Raw genomic sequence first — 25,651 nt, 5'->3', positions numbered from 1 at the left:
CACCCGGTACGGAATGAGTCTGAAGCGGCCTGTTGGGCGCTGTCAGGTGACAGTGCGGAGCGCGGGCACATTAGCCAACCGTTCACAAAAACAGACAATGAACAAACTGAGATCTCGGCGGGACGTAGAATGGTCCGGAAGCTCCGCGGATGTTTATGATAATGCTCGAGTAATCAGATGGGATTCGGCGAGAAAGACGGTTGTTTCCCAGTGACATAAGGCTCGAGACCGAAGTGATGCACCAAACAGACAGGAGGTGCAGCAAACACACACAAAAAGCATTCCAGGCATTCAGGGGGAGAAAAAAAAGGTTAACAACAACCGCAGATATTTCTGCTCTGGTAATGATGTTGAAAGTGTTGACACAGGCAACAGAGATGCATCTTTTGGGTTCGCGGTCTCGTATTAAATATGTAGAAATGCCATTCAAAGACCTTTCCAGGAACAAAGCTTTAGTCTCACAGCAGCGTATTTATAGCACAGTGCAGGAAGGCTGTAATGAGGGAAATGACCCTGAAGATGAAAACAATGCCAGTCCAAAAGTGGAGCAGTTGGAGCGAGAGCAACTTGTGCGAGATCTTCTTTTTCTTTTCATGCGGAACATGCAATGTTAATTTCAAGGAAAAAGGAAATTTCCATAGTCATATGATGTATCATTTAAGGCCAGCATAATCAGCCCAACAGTGGAAATCTTTCACGGCCCTTTGTATGCAGGCAGTGTAGGCGTTTGTTCTGTGATAGCAATTCCCCTGATGAGGAAAATCATTATTCACCGAGACAGGCAGGAAGAAGTTCTATTAAAGGTCTGAATTTGAAGCAGAGCGGTGCACTCACTTTGCATTTAACTGCCTCAAACATCTTGACCAGCTCGCCGAAGTGCACAAAAATCTGGCAACTACACTGAGGCTGCAGAGATTTTAAGCACATGAAATATGGTGCACACCTGAATGCACCGGCCTTGATTCAGTAGAGTGACTCACAAACGGGGCGGACCTTGTTCGGCTCTTATTTGAGATGGATTTTTCCAGCAGCAGACACAAAGAAGAAGTGCTTAGACAATGTAGGATCAGGAAATGCACTACAGTGCCTTGCAAAAGTATTAATGCACTTTTCTTTCCTATACTTTTTTGCAATTAAAATCTGAAGAGAGTTGTGTGTATTCGGTCCTCTTTTACTGCAAAGCACACTAATAAATTCAGTGTAACCAATTGTCTTCAGACGCCACCTGGTTAGTGAATAGAGTCAATCTATGTTCACAGCTGTTCTGTGAAGACCTCAGAGGTTTGCTAGAGAGCTTTAGTGAACAAAAAGCATCATGAAGACCAAGGAACACACAGAGAGGCCCATTGTAACTCTGGAGGAGGTGCAGAGATCCACAGGTTGAATTTGAAAGTCACTATTAACAGAAAACCAAAAGGCCAGTTTAAATTTGCCTCAAGTTGGTCGTTGATGACGGGAAGAGCTAAATACCAGATAATCCATAAGAAAACCTGTTGCAGGCTGTAAAAGATTGTGGAGTTGCAAAAACTTACCTTCCACCAAGAGCCATTGAAGGAAAAGACACAAAAACCACAGAAGAAGACACTGAGCCAACTTCCTCCTTGACAAAATGAAAACAGATGGTGTAAACAAAAGCTTAGCGGCTGTAAGATTTCTCTTTTGTCTTTGGCAAAAGACCGCGAGCCACTTCTCCCGCTAGCATAGATTTGCACATTTGTTTTTGGTTTTATTCACCCAGAATGCCCTGCACTGTAGTCTGCTTCCTGCTTTTTAGAGCGGTCTCTGGTCTGCTCGTGTTCACATAGTTCACTTCAACCGAGCCGAGACCTAGGTTAGTAGATGGACCAGAGTTTGCTTTTTTGGTCTGCAGCAGAGTTGGGTTGTGCATTTGAACCAGACTTTCTAGGCAAGTGAACTAGTTGGATTAAAGCGGACTAAACTGGGCTGGTGTGAATGCACCCTTAAAGTGGCTGCATATAAATTCACACCACAGTTTTCTACATGTTTTATTTGTGAGAAAAAAAAATGTTGCATGTATTTCTTCCACTTCAAAGTTATGAATTATATTGTGTTGGTTCATTACAAAAACTCTTATCTTTGGCATGATGTGAACTAATTCAAGACGTGTGCATGTGACTGGTTTTGAAAGGAACAGTATTAGATGAAAATATTTGCTGACTAGAAATGTTTGTCTGATTTTTTTTTTTGTTTTGTTTTGTTTGTTTCATTAAGATACGGACCAAGTTGATTACAAGGTACCCAGAAACAAAATTCCATTTCTATGGATTGGAAACAACCTTTACCTTTGTCTTTGTGTAGAACTGACAAACACTGAAAATTATGACTAGCAGTAGAAAAAAAATGGATATGTCAAGTGATCTCACCTGTATGGAAGAAAAGGACGCTGGAAACAATGACTGCAGGGCTTTTGGCAGCTCAAAGCGGAATGTTTTACAGGTGCAGATTCTTTCTACCTTTAACTAGAAAGCTTTAAGAAAAGCAGCTTTCTTTTAGGTAAACGTGACTGACCCACCAAGTTGAAGTTCACAAGTGCAAGCGGTCTAAAATTCTGCACTGCTAAGAAAAAAGTCGGCCCAATTGCGTAAAGCTGTTGGAGCTAGGCGTAGTGGTAAAGTGGCCTTTCCCATGGGGAAGCAGCGAGGAAATGCTGAGAAAACTGCGTGGTTGTTGGGTAGAAATAGGTTTAGGAGGGTGCTGCTAAGTTCAGGGACAACACTAGCAACGCCACAGGCAACTGGGAAACTAGAAGGAACCATTCTGGTTGTTCAGAAACAAGCAGAGCTTTTCAGACAAACACCGAGGCTCTCGCAGCTGATGGAGAGAAAGAGGCAGCAGTTTGAAGCAACGTATAGAGACGTTTATTAAATTATGATGCTTATGTCAAAAATGCTGTTTCACTGAATGTATTTTAAAGCTTAAACCGTCCCCACATGCCAAAGTACTGTTGATGTTGGGGGTGTAAACCTAACATTTAGTGCCTGTAAAAACTATTCACTCCCTTGATTGTTTCAATCTTTTTATTGCTGCTATAATCATGATGCTTTTTTGAGAGCATGGCCAATAGTTGTCCTGTCAACAGATTCTTCCATCAGAGCTGTGGCTCCCTGCAGCTCTGTGATATTTCTAAAATCAATGTACAGAAAAATAAAAAGCAGATTGGACACAAACATTTATTTTTAAACAGCTCAATTTTTGCTACTCGCAGTATCTACCATGGACCATAACTTGACATGAAGTAAGGCTCAGGCAGTGGTGTCATAGAAGTAACAAATACTGCCGCCTGCAGGTGGGAGGTGGCATAACTTCAACCAATTGTTTTTGACCATTTTTGTGGAAAATTTTCAATTAACTCACAATTGTGCTTTAGCACCAAAAACAACAGGAATCTGTTGTTTCTGCATGAATTTCCTCAATTGCGAAATTGCAAAAAACTGGAGGGATGGATTGCGTGACCTCTGAAGCCAAATGGAAGAAGTTCATTTTGTTGGATGAGATGAGAGATGGCTGATTACATTACAATTCAGATATTTATTTGTATTTTCTTTTTTTTTAATTACAAAGTTCTGCACCATTTTGTGTTAATGTGTTACTTATGCCTAATGACGTTTATGAAAGAGGTGGCTGTGCTGTTGCAGCTCTTTTATCTGAAGAAAGGCGGCAATTTAGAGGGACGAAAGTGAATCCGTTTGCATCAGTTCTGATTCAAATGAGTACCTTTAAAACATTTTTGGATTGATAATATTGATTATTTTGACTCTGATCCATAGTCTGAGGTCATCCAATCAGAAGCTTGTATTTGTTTCCACTTCAGGACTTGAGCAGACCTGTCTTTCCAAGCTGTGGGACCCAAACAGTGGCGTTCTTCTTCTGATACGGAGATTCGACTTTGTGGATATTTTAAAACAGCAACTAGCTTCCTAGCATTTTTATGCTAGGTTATATTGTTTACTGTTTTCGGTTTGATTTCTCTTTATTGTGACACAATTTCTAACATTTATCTGTGAGAAAGTGATATAGACATAAACTTACTCATCGTTGTTCAGCATTTTTAATGTACACAGCATACAGTTGTGCAGATCTGAACTGCTCCCTTGAAACTGCATCATCTAAATGTAAACATACATGCTAACTGAGCTGCCTGCAGCATTTAAAAGCCTCTTGCTAACAATTCAGACCAGGCCAATTCCATGGTAAACACCACTGCTGTCTTTACGGCAGCAGATGTGTTAGCATACTGCACATATGTTTTTAAACACACCATGATAGAGACAGCACCACATTACAAAGTTGCCTCTCTAGACGAGTTGCCCTTTGTGGAAGTGGAATGCATTTTTGCTCTGTTTGCGTTCACACAATCGCCCCTTTTCATTACCAGGAGACCAACGATCAATAATTCAGCACGTATTTTTACACTTCACCCAAACACTGATCGTATGTACACTGCATGATTGATGAAAAAAAAAAAGCACAAAAATATTCTATTGCGGATAGAACGTTGCCAAGGTGCTTTTGAAGTTCATGTTAAAAAAATCATGAGGTACTCTTGATGTCGAGTTTGAGGCCAATCATCAGCGTTTGCACAATTTTGTTTAATGTCTGTCCAAATCAAACTTTCAGTCAGGTACTTTGAAATATGCTGGAAAGTATTTAGAATCAAATTGTTTTTTTTTGTTTTTTTAGTTCTGTTTTTAAAAGATTGAAAATTTGCCAGCTGCTTTCCTCCAAAAAGAGACTTAACTTTTCACTTTTAAAGCCACCATGAGGGCAACAGTTCGTCAACATACATTGGAATCGCCTCTAATCTCAAGCTCAGCTCTAATTTGGCAAAGAAGAAATGTAAAAATGTGTGTTTCTCAGAAATTATTTACCATATTGCATTGCTGTTAGTTTTTGTGTGTGTGTTTAATTAAAAATGAGAAAAAAAAGACAATTTTGAGGCATCCTTTGGGAGAACTACTTAACCAACCCGAATCTCTGTGTTTTTTTGTTTTTTTTTAAAAGGCAGCACTTCACAGCAGCATCATTGCCACTTTTCTGTCGTAGAGGAAAAAAGATCTGTGATTTTTCTTTCCCCGTTGTGTGGATGTGAGTGTGGTTTATGATTCCTCTGTGGTTTTCCAAGGTGGTGTATTGTATGTGAAAATAGCCCCCCGTAAGACACAAGATTGTGTTAAACTTTGCCGGTAACACTTTCCAAACAGGAGAGTGTAAATCAGATGCCTCGACTGAAGCGAGGTGGAAGAAGACTTCGAAGCACACTGGGACTAACAGCTTTGATTGCTAATAAAATTAATGCATGAATATCAAAGATAGTCCTACAAAGCTTCTTTGAAGGAAAAAAAAAACAAAAAACACTTTTTTGCTGTTGCGTGAAACTGCACTATTATTAAAATTGCTTAATTAAATCTTTTCCTAACGAGTTATGCAAGGTAAACATAGCTTGCATCCATGTTAAGAGTAACTTGGCTTTTAATGATTTATTTCAAACACCCCTTTTTTTACAGGCAGAAGTTACTATATGAATTACAACTGTGAAACATAATAAAAAGTCAGAATGGGTTGATTTTCTCTTACCGACAAAATTATACAGGCTCAAATGTATCCATGCACGCTGTCGCATTAGGTAGCCCTGTTGTGTACAGCAAAAAGATCCTGAGTTGGAATCCTGGCCTGGATCTTTTCTGCATGGAGTTAGCATGTTTTCTCTCTGCATGTGTGGGATCTGTCCACTCCAGGTTCCTCCTGTAATCCAGAAACATAACTGTTAGCTTACTCAGCTACCATCTCCCCGTGACCTTTCATGGCAAAGTAGGTACAGACAGCAGATCGAAATGTATACACCTGAATCCAGTGGTGGGCAACGCTAACTAAAAAGTTAGTTGCGCTAACCCTAAAGCACTAACTGTAAACATCAGTTCTGCTAACATAAAAACATGGCACGGTATTTAGCAGAAGCTAATGCTAAGATGCTAAAGAGCTAACTTTAATTTAAATTATATTTACCATTGAGAGACCACAACCCTAATGCAATAAATCATATATGTGTGTATATTCGCATCAATTTTGGTTGTCCGTAATAACATCCTGACCAGAATCAGACCCAAAAAGCTTTTTTTCCACTGGGCAATTATCATCAGATAACAACTTTTATACCACAAGACAATAACAAGATAACAAGCAAAACATAGAAAACAGCTACTCCAGGCTTCTGCAGTAAACTATAATCTGTCCTGTAAAAAATTAATGACAGAGGCAGAAATTCATTTGTCACTTGTACAAATACATCTGTACCACAACAAGCAGGTCCTTATTAGTCTTTATTTATAGATGTTCAGGGTGAAATATTTATATTAACATGGAACAATTCTCTCCAAAACTACTAAACAGTTGATTAGTCCAGTTTATGATTAATAGGACAAAATAGGGATAAAAAGTATATTTTTCTGTAGTTCTAGAAGAGACAGCTGAATCAGCTACAATTAGTGTTTACAGGTTGGAACTTAGCACAATTGGAAATCAAAAATAAGCCACAAAATGTCTTATTGGTGCATTTTTGATGAAATGATGTGACCTATACATCATCATCACATCATAAAATATTTCTATTTTGTTGTCAATGAGTTGTTAAAAAAAGATTAATTTGAACATTGCACCTACAATCATTAAAATTTAGGTTTGATGCTGATTAGCAACAGTAGGCACTCAGTAGGTAAAACAAAATTTTCTGTCTGAACTTGTTTGTTTTTATGTAGGTTGCTATCGGTTAAGCAACATTTGATATTGTTTAACCAAAATACATGTTTTTGAGCAAACACTGATTTTCCATCATACTAAAGTGCAGATATACAATTTCTACAATACAATTTATGCCTAAATTACTCATATTACTAAATATTACTTTTTACTAATTTCTGTATGCCTAAAATTCTTCAAGCACAGAATTAGAAATAACTTTTATAATATGGGTGACATAATGTTTTCATTTCTGATTTTGCCAATATTCCGGAGATGAAAGAAGGAAATTCAAGAAGCGTGTTAAATGTAGGCTCTTTGCTTTACCAGAGGTCAATTTACTGTCATCCACATTAAGTGATTGACTAAACAGTTTGTTTTTCAAAGACTGTTGTTCAAAGACGACAACTTCTGTCTTGTCGGAATTTAAAAGCAGTACATTAAGAGTCGTCTTGGTTTTTATGTCTTCAAGACTTGCCTGTAATCAACCTAGTTGATGGGATTCATCAGGATTTATGGATAAATATAACTGAGTATCATCAGCATAACAGTGGAAATGCATCCCATGCTGTTTGGTAACACTACATTATTATTAGCATTTAAAAATCGAAACACAAAATGCTTAACAATGGTGCTGGTCACAGATTTTCTTATTTGTTAGCTCTCCTGTGATGAGTCATACATCAAATCCTGTATATCTAAATAAAATCAGATCTTGATGTCGACTAATTCAAATGTTTGTGCTTTCAGTCAGCAATTAAAATCCAGCAAAGCTGAACCCACTTTGTCGTTTCTTCAACTGTAAATTCGGGTCTTAACGAGGAACACAGTGATAAATTATTCCTTTGGATGTTGGTGACTGCCAGGTGTCTGAGGGGGGATAATAGACGGCTCGTTGTGATTTCACAAAGTTGCAAAAAAAACAAAACAGCAATATCTGTGAAAGATGGCCATAGTAGCACGTCGATTTAGATGGACTCATAGAGAATCTGGCGGTTCTGTTGGTAGCAGACACGGAGGAATTTTAGAAAAAGCAAAGCTGTAAACGGGTAAGCGTACCAGCTGGATTCCTGATGGATTCGGGTGGAATGCAGTTTAACACTGGCTGCTGTTTATCATGTACCGCATCTGCTAATCTGCACTACGAGTGGGGGCGCCAACAACCTCAAGCATCACACTCACTTTCTTAGCTAAAAACCAATTTCATAATTAATGTAAGGGAAAGTGTCTGTGATTACGGCGCACAGATGCAACTCTTAGCAGCAGCTGGAGTTGCCGCGTACAGTTATCTGAAGGTGTCTCATGCGATAATGAATCATTCTTTCCCCTGCAACTCGCAAACCCAATTTCACTTTGTTATGCGTAGGAATATTTTTTGCTGCTATTCTTCCGGGTGAGACATGTATACTTCAGCGTCCCTTCGGACCCGTTATTCCTTCCTCAATGGAATTTATAAAGGTTGTGTACGATTAAGGACTTTGGTTGCTTTTTCCTCCCCCCGCCCCCAAAAAAAGCCAAAGTATTTGATGTATCTAATGTGTGGTAGCCACTTCTGGGTTTTCCTACTTACCAATGGCAAAGGGGGCTAACCCTGCAGTTTATCTTGGGCAGTATTTAAAGCAGCGATCAAAGCTGTACAAACCAATTGTCGTCATGTTTCTCCGGAGGGAATTTCCAAGTACATTAATGCTCCTTCTTTGGGAAATAATTGTGCCTCTCTGTGACTTCATTAGGTCTTCTGGCTGTTTCAAAAGATGTTCTCTCTGGAGGTTGAAAGCCACATCGCTGGCAGACAGCATCCCATGGGGCTGAATGAATAAAAAAAGAGGAGAGATTATAATGAGATTGAGTTAGCCATGACCAGAATCGGGCTTTTCATTATCCCACTGGCTAAAGAGGGAGAGATGGGGAGGGAGGAACAAGGCTGACAGAAAGATATGCGTTTCTGAAGGACCCTCACTCACCATCTGCCAAGGCTCGTCCAATAGTAGGCAGCCAATGCATGCTTATCATCGCCATGGGTATCAAAGAGGCCTCCTCTCTGGAGAGTTCTCCATTAAAGCGGGGAGCGCTAACCCCTGTGCACACACAGGCACAGAGGAAAACCTGCATTTGATTCAGGGCTAACCTCTCCTGCCAATTAGACTCATCAGACCGAAGGGGCAAAAGTGTTCACACCCCATGGACTTTTTTCACATTCTGTCGCATTACAAGCACAGGAGTCAATGTGTTGACCAACACTCTGTAGTGCATAAATATAATGTGGATGGAAGTTTGTTTTTATTTATTTATTTATTTATTTTATTTGGTGTGCATTTACAATCATGAACACATTTTATTGATCCAACTTTTACAACAGTTTTCAGGCTTTCCAGACTTTGGGACTGACATTTTTAGTCCTTTGTTTGAGAAAAAAAATAAAAAAGTAACTCAAATCGAATTAGTTAAGATTGGGGAGGTCCTGTGAACATCAATTTTAAAACCATGCATTGTTTAAAATGTTGATTTAGGTCTGGACTTTGACTAGGTCACTCTACCACATAAACATGCCTTGATTTAAAACCAGTGGTTGCAAACCATTAAAAGTTTTAATCCAGTTAATTGCAGTGCTTCTAATTATTTAATTACAATTAATAATATTTAATCCAAAACTATATTGACACACACACACCCACACCATATATATATATATGTATATATATATATATATATATGTATATATATGTATGTATTTCAATTTAGTAATCCGTTTTGCTGCTAAATTATTGAGTAAATAAACATACGAGCTCAACAACAAAGATATGTGTTTGTATTGTGTTTAGATTATTCAACCATCAGATTGGATGCTGCTTTTCAGGTTTACAGAGGCACCAGAAACAAGTGAACTGTTAAATGTTTTAATTAGGCATCCAGAGCCTAATTAAAACATTTCATTTAGTCTGTGACTGAATATTTAGGCTAGATCCTAACAAGTTTTCTTTCATTATTCTTTTTTGAACTTCATCCATCTTCCCATCAACTCTGACAAGCCTTTCTGCTCCTGCTGAAGAAATCTTCCCCACAGCATGATGCTGTCACCACCCTGTTTCACATTGATGGATGATGTGCCCAGTATGTTTTTCCTCCACACAAAGGACATTGAATGTAGGCTAAAAAGTTCTGTTTTAGTCTAATATGATCTTGCTCCATATTTCCTGTGTTGGTAGGTGCCTCCTGGCAAATAGAACATCTTTAGTTTTTCTTTTTGCTGCTTTTTCATAATGTCTTGTTCTTCATCAAACCTCTACACAGAACAGCTGCGTTCATTTAGAGGTTAAATTACTCAGAGGGGGATTCTGTTGACCAAATTGGTGAGTTCTGTTGCACTTTTGCATTTGACTTAGGGGTGTTGGAGTAAAAGGGATGAAAAGAAATGCATTCCACACACTCTTAGACTAGAAGTAAAGGCCTAATTTTCTTTTTCACTTGACTGTTCTTATAATTACAAGTCTCTGATATCGCATATTTTGGTATCGGTTCAAAACCAAGTAAGTACAGCATCAGAGTCACTGATGTACATTTTATGCAGGTTTGAAATACTATTAAACTTTTGACTGTTAGGGTGTTTTTGTGGTTCTTCCTTTAAAATCATTTTGTCAAAATCTAGGACAGAATCTGAAACAAAATTAATAGGTATCTACAAAATACTTTAATACCATATTAACATGAGAAAAACAACATAAAAACATATTTATGTCCAATTTTTTGCATAAACAAAGAGCAAAAAAGTATCATGTGAAAGCAAATCAAACGTTTTTTGGGGTAGAGTTGAGAGGGAATCTGAAACTATTTGATCAAACTTATAATGCTCTTATTGAACCGATACTGATACCAATTTGGTATTGATACTTTGGATCAATCAGCCCACCTCTAATTATAATTTCTTGAAAATCCCATTGAAGCACAGTAAGGTTAGTGTCTGTACCATGACAAAAATGTTAAAAGGAGAAAAAAAGGGGGTTTGAGGGATGTGAGTACTTTCACATTTCACTGTAACTGACTTGACATATGATGCAGAATTGTGACACTGAGTTGTTGTTTTTTTCCCAGCAAGATTGTCTTTGCCAGCCAACCTTGTTCTTTATTTTTCCCCGGTTCAGTTGGTGGAGTAGCAGCGATTCAAAGGTCGGGAGCATTGATCATGACCTGCTCTTTGGCCAGTTATTCAAAAGTGTCACACGTTGTTTGAGTGAAAAAAGTGTGTGTGTGGGGGGGGGAGTGGAAAAGAAAATCAATAGGTTTCCATTATCCGGTTGGGCAGTGTCACTGGCCTGTCAATGATCCTGTTACAGCAGCAGTAAAAGGGTGACACGGGCCCACACTCAATCGCTGCTGACAAGAAGAAAACATGCTGACAGGCACCGGGAACAAGTTGGAACACAGATTTGCACTTCAAGCAGCCGTCCAAGGAGGTATCGTGCAAGGCCACCGCGCGGCACACAGGGGGGTGTAGGTTGGGGCTGGGGTGGATGGGCTGGGAGGTGGCGCTAGTGGTGGTGATGGGGTGGTTTAGGGGGGGGTAACACAGCCGGTCTCCCTCTACTGTCTGTCTGTCTAGCTGTCAACCACAAATGCTTTTATCCTCCCATAAATTATTCACCTCTGGATACACCAAAGGAAACTAGCTTGCACTGATTGTGGCTGTGGGCAGATTCATAAACCCCGGGCCCAGCCACCAGCCGTCCACTCCTGCACACTGACGCACTGCTCACAAGCAGAATATGCAATGTACTGTAAACTGGCTGCTTCACGCATACTGGCACACAAAGAGTGTGGCCTAACCAGATTCCAGGCTTTAAAGAATAACTCGGTTCCAAAGTTCTTATTGACTTCCTGACATATTATATCTTCGGAGCAAACAAAGCTGCGTACCTCAGTCAGTCCAGATGGCCAGTCAGATATTAAGGAAGACATCAAGTGTCTCTTGAAAGAACATGAATCAATATATTTTGACAAGGATCAAATGTGCTTCAGATAAACCTTTTGGCCCTTCCAAAGCAGCCGTTCTCCCCTTGTCAAACCTCTTTATTCCTGTTATTCCGCCTGTAATCAGCAGAAGTCCTGGTGGTTTTTTCAGATGCATTTTAGCTCTACCATGGGAATATTTTTAAAAAATGATTTTTATGAAATGTTTGCAGACTGATAAACCAAACTTGTAGAATTGAATCAAAACAGCTGGCAAACATTTTTATTGGGGTAGATTTTAATATTTCTGCATAAGGAAAACAATTTTAACTGAAACATCTGATCAACGGAACTTGTGAAATTTGCAAGATTTACAAAGTTTCTCAAATTGATTTATTTACTCGAATAAATTGGTTAGGTTCTAATTATTCTGTTCTTTTGTAACTTATACTTTAGACATAACAGTCGATACTTGTTTTGATCCACTTCATAATAAGTTAACAGCTCTGTTGGGTCTTTCTTGGCAGTGCAATCAGACCAGTGAACACCAAGGGAGGATCAGAGCAAACAAATTCAAACCGCAAAGCATGACTCTCACAATATGTTCTCATGGCTTTTGGTTCTTGTGACAGCTCTCGAAATGATCTGGTCAGTCTGAAGGAAACTTTCTGCAGACACCACTGTTCAGGACTAGCAAGTGTTTTAACAGTTTCTTTCATTTTATTGTCTGGGTTTTCTTCCATGTTAAAAACAAACTAAAATATCAACAGCTTCATGATTAAGACACACAGTTTTAGCTAGTAACAGACTTTTAAAATCAAGTTTAATGAGTTGTCATGTAAAACCTTTTTCCGACAACTATAGCTAAGATGTTCCATGACACCCTAAGTGCTAAGAAACTGAGTTTGTTAGCTAGAGGCTAACGTTAGTAGCTCAAAGCTGCTAAGCTCCTGGAAACAATTGTAAAATCTTAAACAATTGCAGCTGATATGCTTCATAAAAAGTTTTTAAAAATATGAGGACTAATATTTAACAGCCACTAATATAATTTTTTATACCGTAGCAAGTTTGTCTTTAGCATTAGCGCTGCCTCCTGTCAAAGCTACAAACATAAATTCTTGATCCAACACTAAATCTTTCTCAAATCTTCTGACAGGTAAGATTTACTAAGTTGATATATGAAGTCTTATTGCAACTCAAAGTTCCTGTTCTCGGCTGGCCACTGAACACAACATAATGAGAACAGCTGAATCCTCATCTGCAGTTAAAGCAAGTTGGTAGGATATGTTAAAGCAAAATCTAACCCAATACTAAGCGTTAAGTAAAAAAAAAATCAGATCAATACAGCTGATTTTTTTTGTTTCTTTTTGGAAAATTAATAGCTAAATATTAGTACTCAAAAACAAATTTGTATAGAATTTACTTATTGAGTATTAATGTTAAAAAGTAAAATGCTCAAATAAAACTTTAAGAATTATAAAGGCTAACATTTAAGCCACCCCCCATACCTCCTGCCCTTCTCTGCTGAAAACAAAAGTATAAAAATACATTTCTCGTATGCTATAACTAATATTTACTCAAAAAATGCACTTTCAAAATATTTGATTGAATATAATTTTAATTGCCAAAATTTTACATCCCTAAAAATTTATTTTTATAGTGTTGAAGAATTAAACCACTACTATCTATTACATTTCCCGGCTATTTGCAAATTCAAATGGAAAACATGTAACACCCAACAAAATTCCTTTTTTATAATGTATTTTTAAACATGTTGCTCATATAGTGAAGAGGGGAAACATATTTCTGCTCTATTATTTTTTTTATTATTAAAGCTGTTAGCATCCAAACCAGGCCTTGGGACATAATGTTAACATGATCCTCCTCCCGCGCAGCAGCTCCACATTTATATCTATATTTTCAATTAGACTTACATCTGTGCGCACTTTTCCCCTCTTATGCGGGCAATTCCTTCCACGATGACTGGGGAATTCAGGTTAATATGTTGACAAGGTTTAACAACAGCGGGTCATGTTGCACAACACGCATGGCTGCCTCCGCTCACCGCGGCAGCTGACAGGTCCTAATCATGCGCTGCCCTAAAGGCACTGGGGCAGGAGAGGCTTTTAATCACTGCATCATACACACACCAGCAGCGAGGCTTCAAATTGAGATGTAATTAAAGTCAAAGTTGCAATAATGGTTTCGGCTAATTGGGCAGACAAGTGCGTTATGGCGCGTTTCGCGGCGCCTGCTCTGCTGCCTCTTTGACTGGGAGGAAAGGAGGAGGCTGCAGATGAAAACCTGCGGAATTATTATTGTTTTTAATTATTATTCATCTCTAATATGACTCACTTATCTCCACGTTGAAATAGTTCTAATAATAATAATAATAATAATAATAATAATAAATCACTTCCTTTTCCGTTTTTGCTGCTTACTTTTGCGTCACCCATCACATGCATTCAAATAAGCGACGTGTCGTTTACAATAAGGAGCCGAACGGAGGCGGCCAACGCGTCGTCCTTGATGGCGACGCCGCACCTCTCGGCTGCATCATTATTTCCTATTAATTACTCCGCCAAGCAAATGCCTGCAGGAGCCGAGCTGCAAGTAGGTGTGACTGGTCTGGGAGCAGCTGCCCCGCATCCCGCCGGGCTCAGACTGACCTCCTTTCCCCCCTCACCCCTCCACCCCTCCGCACTCCGCTCCTGTATCCTCCTCTTCATTTTGCATCACTAAACTGGAGGCTTGACAAGCTGCAGATAAATACGATTCTAATTTGGCCGAAGAGGAGAAATCCCGAATATGCCAGTCAGGAAAGACGATTTACATGATTTACAAAAAAAAAAGTCCGGAATAGAGCTGATTAATCATCTATGTCTTCTCATATTTACAGCAAAAGTAATAATCAATTCACCCGAAAATAAAATAGGTTGGGGGGCGGGGGGAGGGGGGGCCACAGGCTGCTGATTATTTCTGAGTAATCGCACAGAACGGTATAAAACGTCTCTGTGGATTTTTCTTTAAACTGTTTACTAACCACTTGGCCCACGACCCCCTTTTTTTTTTTTTTTTTTTTTTTTTAAACAAAAAACGCTGAAGCCATTCTGCAGTTTATCGAGTGGCCGGCAGGGGGCGGTGCTTGTTCTGAAAGCGAGCAGAAAGTGTTTCCAGTGAGAACTGGGAACAGTAATCACTGAGACAACATCAGATAATTGCAGGAACTCGAGGAGCAATTTAACAAAATAAAAGTCATGATTTTTAAACACTTTTATGTAGGCTGCGTTTTATGCAATAGGATATTTAAAAAATAAATAAAAAATTGTGATATGTAAGATTTTATCGCCTTTTTTATTATATTTTATGTATTTTTGTTACATTTATTATTATTCCTCTTGTACTACTCACACCCCCTTTTTCTTTAATATATATATGTGGCTGTGACTACTAAAATCTTAAGTGTCCGCGTTTCCATTTGATCCTAATGAATCTCCAGAGCAGAAACGTTCTCATGTGTCTGCTTAATAATAATAATAATAATAATTATTATTATTAATAATTATAATAAATAATAATAATTATTATTTAGTTATTTATATATTTTTGTATTTATTTTATGTGAAGGGGTGAAATTTAATTACAGTCGCGGGTGCACCCAGCCAAGCACTGGGAACGAGGGGGGAAAAATACATACTATAAACATATATATATATATATATATATATATATATATATATATATATATATATATATATATATATATATATATATATAAACCAGGCGACAAATGAATATACAGAGCAAATGACAAAACATGAGGGGGAATAAGTGACAGATGAAAAGACGGAGGATGTGCAGCTAACAGGCAAAACGCGGCGGTACAAAGGCGCGCGCACCTTTGAGAGCAGGAGTTTGTTTTATTGCTCTTCTCCCGGCTGTAGCTGCTGTCTAAGCAAAGAAGGAAGGGGGAAGTTTCAGCGAACATGCCCTGTTTAAGAAACAAACATGCAGATTAGATGGGATCCTGACAACACACACACACACACACAGCTCTGACTCCACGTCCCACAGCTCAACTCTCAACAATGAAGAGGGGGGGGGAGAGGCAGCATTAAAAAGAAATCATATAAAAACACTCCTCTCAGCGCGCGGTTGACAACATTTACCGTCATTCTACAAACGGTAAATGAAAAATAATGAGGTGGCATCTGCAAATAATAGCAATAATAAAAAAAAAGTGAAAGTCAAAACAGTCCGTTCAGGACCCAACGGGCTGCACTGAAAAGTAAAAAAAAAAAAAAAAAAAATAGCACACGATTATCGTGAGTTTGATGGATTTGTGCGCTGTTCATGCAGAATAGTTTATTAATAAAACGTACGCCTGCATTCTGACGCAAAAACGCGTTTGGTCATGCCAGAAATAAGAAATAAGAAAAGCAGGTGTTTTAAAAGAGACAGAGGAGCAACGGGCCTCGCTTGTGATGAGCAGCATTTCAGGAAGTTGTCACCTGTTATGGCGCCGGGCCACATGTCAGCGGAACACGCAGTCACCTTCCAGGATGCCGCTGCTGCTGCTGCTGCGGGCCGGCGGCTCATCCTCACCTGCGCATTGAAATTCCAAATCACGGCAGGTTAGGATGCCTGTCGGCGCACAACTCAGCAGGCGCTCCAAAGTGCATAAAATCTATTTAAAAAAATAAAAATAAAATAAAAACAAAAAAAAACCCCGCACACACACAATGAGAACTGTAGCTTTATTTCTGAACAAAGCGTGTATTTTACATTTGAGCAGTTATTATAAGCATGCTTATTTTACATGGATGCGAAGCAGACAGTCTACTGAATGTTCTGGATGACATTTTAATTTTCATATGTTTTAGATATTGCGTTCAAATAAAGTGTTTGGCTAATGTAGGAATTTATGAGTATGGAAGAAGTATTTTTTTTCATAAATTAAGATACTTTAACATTTTTCTTTATTAGAGAAAATTTACACCTCATGTCAATGCTCTTATGTGTTTCCTTCCTCCAAATTTAAAAGAAAATGATTGACATATTCTTATATTTAGCTTCTTGCTGGACTTGAATCAAGTGTTTCCATACACAAGATGAAGACAAAGTTTGCAAATAATAGTTTAGGTGAAGAAGCAAAGAAACAAATTTTAAAAAGTCATACTTGTTCCTCAGGTAAAAATATATATTTATGTATCCCACTTCTATAACCCTAACCCTATATTCTTTGTTTAGCTTTATGCTGAATTTTTCTTCACATTTAAAGTTCATTATAAACCAAACCTGTGAAATGAATTGTTACAAATTAAAATTTAATTCTTGAGGAAATATGAGAAATTACATCCAGTGTGAATCAGCTGGAGTCTGGTCAAAAGTCTCTGATTTTGACCACGAAAAAAATTCAAGCCCTCCAAGCTGAGTGTCATTAGCATCAGGATACTTAAATGGTGCCAACCCAAAACAGATCAGGGATGGAAATTAGCCCCCTCCACTGGCCAAATACGAGCATATTTGTGAGATAATTAAATTAGATCAACTCTCAAACAGTTTGCAGTTTTAACAGAACAGCTTTGTTTCTACAGCTGATCTGAAGAGGCAGCAAAGTCTCTGAGCTGGTGATGAAAACCAACTCACTGCTGTTGAACCTTTCAGCCCCATACTGGCTAAGTTATGTCAGGGTTAGATCGATTCCTTTCTGGCACACTGATAAATATTGATGCACAAACTCCAGCCCAACAGATGGCAGTAATGCATTCAACATGAGTTCCCACCATCTACAAAGAGGCAGAGGGTTCTGTGATAAATGTAAGTGATGGAAAAAAATATGTAACCAACAGTCACTGAAAAAGTGACAGATGTTTACTTTGAAACTAAAGTAAACGTTTGAAACGTATGATACTAAAAGTTTTCCCATCATTAAGGAAGTTCTTGCCGACAGTCGATGCAAAATGGGATGCGCTAACCTGAACTCCTGCGCTAACGTTAGCAAGGATAGTCCTGCTAAAGGTAAATGGTGTACAGAGTTCAAAAAGGGAAGTTTGCACCTGAATTTACTGTTTCAGTCTGTTGGCAGTGTTGGACGACTGGAGTCATGCCGTATGATGTCAGCACTACGTACCAAATCTTTCGTATTGAAAACATTCTTTGAAAAGCAGCAACAGCGGACAAACTCAGCGTAGCCATTCTGTTTCTGTCTGAGGAAAATTGGAATGATATATTTCAGCTTTTTTCACCGTTCTGAGTCCTTGTACACACATTACTGGGTCTTTGCAAAAACAAAATTCTCTGCCACATTGTTTAAAAAAATATATGTCATACACACAGGATTGTCTTCAGAAAAGTCTTCATGGTCATGAACCCACATGTTCTTTCCCCCGAGGGTTGTTTTAAACATGCCAAACATATAGGGGGCAGCGTAGCACAAAACTAAAACCTACAGTATGTCAGTCTCAGATTGCTTCAAAACAACCACAACTTCCTGTTAGGAGTTTAACATGGTGCTAAGAGGTTCATTTATTTGGCCAGATATATAGGTAGAAATACGTCTAAGCAGTGTGTTAGAATATAAAGTTAATAAAACACAAAATGATGTCGATTGGGAATCGTGTCGTGGATACAGTCTGAGACACTATTTGTCGCAGAAACTAAAACATTGATGCACAATGTTTTAGTTTTAGGTTACGTTATTTGCAATGTGACAAGTAGTGTCGCATTACGTGTTTTGATAAAAATGTTTTTCATTTAGCCAGTAATGAAAATTTATTTGAATTTGTAAAAAATTGCTTTTTAATTATTTTGTCAGATATTGACATTGGAAAAACAAGTTTGATTAATCAAGTCTAATGAATTATGAAACATAAAAAAAAATCAACTGATTGCAATGTTAAGCTCTGGGTTTCAAACTGATTTTTTTATGGGTATGAAAAGGCAAAATGGAGAAACTTGCACCACTGGCGGTCTGCATATAGCTACCATTAAGGTACACATGGTACTTTACATTTGCTTTGTGCAGTATTAATATGATATATTTTAAAATTCCATATTATCTCTTTTAAAACTCCATTTGGTTTGTAAAATGTTTTAGATTCTGGTACAAGTGTTAAAAAATGTTCTTTTAGAGCTAATTTAGAATTTGCTCTGTATACAGCTCTGGAATACGACAGTTTTTTTGTTTTGTTTTTTACCCCTTCCGGCTGCCACTAAATACAACTTTTCTGAATTATTTCCTCATAACTTGTGGGCCAGTGTGAATCTACCTTGCTGTTATACTTTAAACTCTCCTGTTTTATTTGACAAATGTCCCCCTCTGTACTGTAACAGGTCTGCGCCTGATGGGCTGCTGTTCCCCAGCAGCCTCATTATTCCACTCCTCTCCTCTATCCAAGGTTGATCTAATCACCAGATCAACAAGGGGGAAGAGTGGTAAGAACAAATAAAGGGGGCGAAATGAACAAATCATTAGTATGCCGTGAAAAGTACAATACGTTACTTATTTAGCATTTAGATAACTATCCGTCCTGAGGAGCAAGCTTCAAAGTTGAACTCAGTTTAGGCGAGGGGGATTAATTCTCTCCGTTGCATGCTTCATTGAATCTCTCATTACCAAACTTTGTCTGTATTGATGTTAGATTTGATTGAAGATTAGAGCATTTAGCAAATCTTGCTTTTCCGAACGCATCAGGCTTTTTTTATTCAAGCGCGCCACTACGCCCGCTGGTCAATACCCTCACTTTTATCCAGTGTCTGCTTCATTTAAACTTAATCAACTCCATCAATGAACTGGAACAGCCAAACGTCCCGTAGAACAATAGCTTTTGTCGGATAATGCTTTGGTCTTATTCCCAACCGGGTGGCGATAAACCTGAAATTACACTATGATGAACTATTTCAATCAATATGATAATGGAAATTGGCTTGGCTGACTCTTTGCAGAGCTTAAGGAAGCAGGCTAAAGCCTATGTGACATTAATACATGCTCTCTCCCTGCTGTTGCAACCCCCCGCCTCACTTTATTGTCCCTTCTTTTCAGTGACATTGACTACACCATATTGCAGCGCCTGGTAGTTTAATGATCTACCTGCACCAGGGAATGCTCGCGCTGAAATGGGTGCGCATGCAGACGTTGTCACGCATTGTTTCCCAGCTAAATTATAGGCTTTATACTTTGTTCCATGTAGCGGCTCTGCAGGACGTAGATCAATCACTGATGGCACCGTACTAAAGCAGCCACAAACATGACTTTTGCTGCTCATTTGGACATTTTGTCCTCGTGTGCCATGCCGTGCCTCTTATGGGCTGCACTCCATCATATTTATACTGCCACCAAAAGACCAATTTCACAAGCCTTAGCAAGGCAAACGAGTGCGTCCCATCTGTTGCATGCTAATAAATATGCCACCTTCTGGGAAAATGTGGAAGTGATCATGATGATCAACTGCCAAGAGACACGGCTTACCATAAACATGTTTATTCAGAAAGTTCCTTCTTCAGCAGTAATTGACAAATTTATTTCCCTATCAATTATTTTTTGAAAAATGCTTTATAAAAGACATGCAATAGTTGTTGGTTTTTTTCATCATCACCTGAGTAAAGCCTTGGTGTGTGTTATGAAGTTGATGTCTTTGTTGTGCCGCAGCTCAGTCACAGGAGTCTTTTTAGTGTGAGTGTGTTCTGCTCTGAAGATATAAAAATCTCCAAATTCATAAGCTCTCACATGAGCTGAGGATGGTTGATGGCAAAGTGATTGACACAGTCGGGTCTCAATTAGAAGGTTGCTGGTCCAAATCTCAGCTGATCCCTTTCTTTATGGATACTGGGCTTGTCATGAGCTCAAAACTGAACTCGTTTTCTACCTTCCAGTCATGTTTTGAATGTGTGCGAATTCGGATTCTCTAATCACTATTGAAGAAGCTAGCCAGAGGTGAGCAGATTTATCCAAAAGATTGATAGTATCGATACCAAGTTGGTATCGGTATTGGCGCGATACTAACACGGTAAGATCAATACTTTAGTTTCAGATTCCTTCTTGAAATGTTTTTATGTTCAGTTTTAGTTTCTTAACTCAACCTCTAAAAAGTTTTTTTATTTATTTATTTGTAAAAACCAAAAGCAAAACCTAAGAGTCAGAAGTTTGATATGTCATACGTAAATAATGGTACTGGTACTGGTACTGGTTTCGGCGATACTGGCTCTGTAGTTGTTTTTCACTGAGTCGTTTAGAACAAGAACCCAGGTTTTATGCTGAAACTGCTCAGTACATCCCACCTCTAGCATTTACAGGATGTGAACTCTAATTTGTATTTGACATTTATCAAGCGTAAGATTACCTTGACTGTTTTGTTGTTTTTGTGCTTATTGTTGAGATGTTTTAATTCAGCTGAGTCCGATTATTGAATTCCAAAACGGAAAAACAAATTGGACAATGTTGAAATTCTGGTTATTTTAAAGGACAAGCCCAATTCATTGATTGTCCCCATTATCACGAATCTCTACCATGTTCTGCTGGAGATATTTCTCTGTTAAAAGGTTGTCATTCCTCTCCACAGTTCCCCGTCCTTTCTAAGCTAGATTGTTGGTAAGGTGAAGATTTGATTTCAGAAATCTAAATTTTGTTTTCTAGAAATGTTGTTTTTACTTAAATTTCAAAGTTTTTTCTCTAGTAAAATTTGTAACCTTTCAAACTCAGAAACTGCCTTGATTTTTCTAGAACTTTTTTGGGGGCTTTTTATTTAAAATGACCCTAATACGCCATTGTAAGAAATAGGTGGAGTTTTGATGTCATAGTTTGAATATGAAACCGATGCTCTGAAATGTATTCATTCTTGAACCTGGTTTCAGAAAATGACCTCTGAAGACACTATGTCCATGTGCGTGGACACCACCTGGCGTACCGATGCACCTAAATTTGTCAATGTGTGGACCCGAGTTCTTAATATGTGTACTGTTGCATTAACAGAATACTAGACACCAAATTGCACATACAAACAGAGCTATGCTTTATTTGAGTTTATGTAGATTGTTCAGGTTCCATAAATTGTCAATTGAAAGTCTGAAGCTACACATTTAGTCTGATTAACATCATTTGTGCCTGATAACTCTCGATGGCGTGAGCGCCTCCCTCTGCCTCTAACCTTTCACCCTTTGAAGCAGCAATTGTCAATTAGCCTGTCCTGTAACTTTCACTGAGCAAAGCTACTTTATATGCCACCGTCGTCTAACAAACTGACACCTCTGAATATGTTGCTTGCCTTTGTTTCCATGTTTTACTCTCGGTGCAAGAGATGATTTGAGAGGACAGACGCGCACAACAGACGCAGCACCTTGAACATCAAAGCACCGATGCTGCAGCATTGTAACGGCATGTCTGTGCTTCCGCTGGAAGCCTGAACACCACACACCCCGCCGCTGCGCACGGTGCATGTGAGCGTGCGCGCACGTCAGACAGAAAGCATCCGAGACAGCCTCGATATCTGAAACTTTACAGGCCGCCTTTTTTCCTGCTTTGTCTGTCTTTGTTTCGTTCTCTTAGGTGAACAGGGGCCTGAGTGATAGACTCCCGAGCTTTCATCTCGCCCAGCGAGTGTAAATAGCTGTCATGTTTGATTGGCGGTCTGACGTGCGCATGAGATTCCCTGGAACAGAGGAGCGAAATTCAGCGAGGGCCCAACGCATGCTGGTTCAGCTGTCTTCAAGGCTAAGAGGTAATGAATGAGTAATTACAGAAACGTCTGCCATCGACTTTTCAGATTTCTCACAGATCATGCCAAAGAATTTGCATGTACTCCACAACAGGTTTGACTCCACAGGAGTAGATACATTTTACCGACTCCAAAACTGATCACGTTTTATTATTAAACTATTTCTCATTTGCTATACTTTGAACATTTCAACAGCAAGGCAGTTCAAGGTGCTTTACGTCATAAAAACATAAGAAGTCAAAGTTTATTGCTTTGTAAAAGGTTGGTTCTGGTTCTGAGGATGCAGACCAGAACCAGAAGACCTGAGATGTCTGGAAGGTTGACACAGCATCAGCAGATCTTTAATGTGTTTTGGTGCTAAGCCGTTCAGTGATTTATAAACTAATTTACAATTCCCACTTACTGTGGGAGATCCTAAAGTATTACCAAGTGGGAGGGGTCCAGTGTGCTGGGCAGACAATCCTTCTACTGAGCCCTGGGCCTTCCTTAGAATCTTCTTTTGATGAGATGAGCATTGGCATCAAATGACAGATTTCCTCTGCTTAACTCTGAAGGTTCCCACATACTTCATCCGAAGTACAGTCATCGGCTCTTATTGACGTAGACCCATGGTGAAAATTGTGTCATTTTGTTCGCAGAGAGGAACGTGACACCAGCCCCGGGTTGAACTATTCAATGGAGCTCTGTGCGAAGTGTTGTGTGATTGGTAAGAAGTTTGTTTCCATGTTTTATGTGGAAATGTCCACATCCAGTATCTATCTCTTGAGTCCGCTGGAGACATAAATACTTATGAACATTTGTACGAGTCTTCACTTAACTACAAAGATCGTCAAACAGCTAAAAACTCCTAGATGGAACTTAAAAAATTGATGTCTACAAAGGAGGCTGTCTGCAAAAAACACAGTGGCTTGGTTATGGCTGAGTCCTGCCACCCTATGGAAGAAGTTCAATATGGTAAAACTCTATCAGCTCAGCCTTATGGTCAGGTTTGAGGTTAGAAAACCAGTTGTACTTCTCACTGCTTTGCTCTAATAACGCTTTTTTCTGCAATAAATAGCAGTTCAACCTGCAAAGCTAAGAAGAGTTCTGTTTCTTGTTAGCTAGATTCATGATTACAGTTATTTCCTAGTCAAACAACCAGGGTCAGCACCGCTGGATCCCCCCTGTTAAATTCTGACTAGTTACTGTACTTTGAACATTAATCATTAACTATGTACAGTGATGGCTGGCTGCCTTGACACACTTCTTTATTTGGCCTCAGATTCATAGTGCTGATGCATTTTACAATGACTTTTTTGCTTTGATTTTTATACACAAAAGCACATCGCTCTCATCTGCACTCCAATGGGCTGGAACTGGCAAGAAGTAAAAAAAAAAAAAGAAAAGAAAAAGAAAACAATTTAACCAAAGAGAATATATGCATCAAATGAAAAGCAGATGAAAAAATATACAATTATGTTCCTGATTGCCTCAGTTATTTCTCTGCCAGCTTGTGCCAGCTACCAGTAGAACCTGTCCCAAATGGGCCGCTTCCAGGACTGGGCGAAGCCCCAGAAAACATCACATCCTAACGGTGCCATCTCCCGCTGCATTTGTTTCCTCAGATCCGGGGCCAGTGAGCTCCCCTCGTTCCCCTCTCCTCTTTGCTATGCTCACGCCTTCGCCGTGTCCCAGATAATGGAGCTTCTGTCTGCCAAAGGGTCTGTGGCTGCCCGGGAGTAATGACCTGAGGGGGTACTTTGTGACAACCGGGGTATAATAATGCCTCCAGCCACAGACAAAGCAGACCCCAGGGGTCAATTTTTAAATACTTTTATGTTTTTCACTGAGGCTAGGAGTCATTTATTTTTATTGTCCGCTGCACCAGACGTATACACACCGGAAACAATGGGGTTTTTGTTAAGTAATGGGATGTGCTGTGCACCCGATGTTGAGTTAAACAATATGCGCCGGCGACGTGCTTTCACTGTCTGATGAAATTTCTTCATTTTTTCATTTATTTATTTTTTTCCACAGAGCTTATCCACACATTTCTGTAGGCCACGGTTCCTTCGATCAGAACCGTCTTATTGAGGTTCGCAAGGGAGTAGAGAATCACCTGTGAATGAAAGGCCTCCCTTTAATGGGTTAATTGTACCAGAAGCAGAGGGGCTTGCCCCATCGAACAGTGGAGGATTGTAGAACACAGGCCGGAGGAAATGATGTCAAGCAATGCGTTGCCTGCGTTGCCCTGAAGGCCCAGAGTTTGTCTGTCAGCAGTTAAACGCCTTCCCCTAACACTCAACAATCAATTTACCTCCTCAGGGTCCATGAACCCAAAGATTTGACCTTGCAGACTCCAGTTTTGCTTCCCCCTCATCTTTCACACCTCAAAGTGTTTGTATTAGAGCAAATAGTTAGACGGGTTTTCCAGGATACTGCTACTCGACTGTCCTGGCCTCAGTTTGTTTGGGAAAGCTCTTGTAATTGAGTTGTCAACGCACCTCTGGTTCTGTAATCCAGGGTCATCTGCAGAAATTACTCATACAGATACACTGACAGAGGAGTGCAATTACTATTAAATTAATAAAAAATAATCAATAATGATAAGGTTGTACTTTTTATCCAGCTCTTACTCATCTTTGCTTCATAACCTATACACCACCTTCAAACACACAAAGGACAAAAGTGAGAAACAGAATGAAGAATGTTTTTGGCCGTGAGCCTCTCGGTTCTAGTGGACACGAGTCTTAAAAGCTTGAGTTTATTGTCATTCACAGACCAGTAGTTCTGTTTTGACTCATCTCTGCTTCAAAGGGGCTGAACAACTTACTTTTTACACTGTTTGTGCTCATTAGTTTTACATCAGTCAACCAGTGTTATTACTTATTATTACTTAAGTCCAGGTAATGGAGTATGTGCCTTCAAAAATACTGAAGTACTTGCAATTTAGAAGTTTAAGTGTAATCAGGAATAGTTAGGAAAATGTTCCTCTAATTATCATCAATAATAATGCATTAGTCAGATTTTTTTTTGCTTTTATTGATGCTCAGACACTTTACAGTTTCAAGCATTATTTGGGCATTGTTCATTTAATAGTAGGACAAAAATGATTCTTCTTCTCCAAACTGGTGTAAGCTGCATACACCAGTTTGGTGTATGCAGCTTACTGTGTACAGTATGCAATTACTGTACGGGGTTGTAGTGTGTAATGTTATCGTATGCTGGTGGAACAAGATAATCACAAACTACACAAACAAGGC

At 39.1% G+C, this 25,651-nt stretch overlaps 1 long non-coding RNA gene across 1 annotated transcript; it reads left to right on the top strand.

Moving 5' to 3' along the window:
* Positions 1-4,254: 4,254 nt before the first annotated feature.
* LOC116725269 (uncharacterized) lies at positions 4,255-18,204 on the top strand. Its single transcript, XR_004340366.1, has 4 exons — positions 4,255-4,265; positions 12,372-12,379; positions 16,198-16,200; positions 18,092-18,204. It is a non-coding gene; the product is annotated as an uncharacterized LOC116725269 (long non-coding RNA).
* The last annotated feature ends 7,447 nt before the right edge of the window (positions 18,205-25,651 follow it).

Source organism: Xiphophorus hellerii, chromosome 9 (genome assembly GCF_003331165.1).
Source record: "Xiphophorus hellerii strain 12219 chromosome 9, Xiphophorus_hellerii-4.1, whole genome shotgun sequence".
NCBI lineage: Eukaryota > Metazoa > Chordata > Actinopteri > Cyprinodontiformes > Poeciliidae > Xiphophorus > Xiphophorus hellerii.
Note: the sequence above shows the minus strand (reverse complement) of the source record. Positions and strands in the feature narration are given on the sequence as shown.